An 860-nucleotide genomic window follows, 5' to 3' on the forward strand; every position below is an offset into this window, starting at 1 on the left:
TCTTAGAATCCAGAATCAGTATGGGCTTATTTTTTGTCATTGCTTAGCTCCATTTTGCAGGTTTGTGATTTCACAGATAATTTTTTCTTATTTTTTGTATCTAATACATTTTATTTTTTTCTAGTGTAGGTAATAATGATGTACGTCCTGGCTTGCTCTTTTCACACTCATCAAAGAGGAAAGCTCAATTGATAAACAGAGAAAGCATAAGAATGAATCAAATCGTGAACGATTCAAACCTGTGAAACAAGTCCAGCAAGAACGGCTGCAAGAGGGCCTTAATACAGCATTGGATTCCTCAAACAAAGGTTTTTCAATGCTTCAAAAATGGGATATAAGCCTGGATCTAGTCTTGGAAAGCAAGGTAATGTATTCTGCTTCAAAACTGAAGCATAAAACTACTTCTGTAAATCATATTTATTGACTTGAGACTGAAAATGGTTATTTGTTCTTAGAGTAGGAAGCATTTATTATGCTGGGTGTGCATAGTATCCCCTAAAAAGAAATGAGTCATTTTACCTTAAGCTATACATGATGCGGGATAATAGGCAACATATTCAGTGAGATTCTACATGTACATGATAAGGTATAATATACAGTCTTATTCACAGCTAGTGCTAATTCCTTACCTTTGAGGAGTAAGCACTATAGCTATATTTTTTCTTTTTTATTTTATGGAACTTTTCCTTTTGCCTAAAAAAAGTTATTGATCTTAACCCCTTTTTCCTTGCATGTACCAGTCAAAGAAAAGACATTTTAGAGAAAATATTAGGTTGACAGAACTTTCAGAAAGACAGACACGAGATGCACCAGGTCAAGGGAAGTCACTAAGTTTTAGATTAATAATTTTTGTGTATGGA

The 860-nt window shown here is 33.7% G+C and overlaps 1 pseudogene; it reads left to right on the forward strand.

Annotated features, from left to right (window-relative positions):
* Positions 1 to 860, forward strand: part of LOC119582236 — a 9005-nt pseudogene that overhangs the window by 2378 nt on the left and 5767 nt on the right.

The sequence above is a fragment of the Penaeus monodon genome, chromosome 15 (genome assembly GCF_015228065.2).
Source record: "Penaeus monodon isolate SGIC_2016 chromosome 15, NSTDA_Pmon_1, whole genome shotgun sequence".
Lineage (NCBI taxonomy): Eukaryota > Metazoa > Arthropoda > Malacostraca > Decapoda > Penaeidae > Penaeus > Penaeus monodon.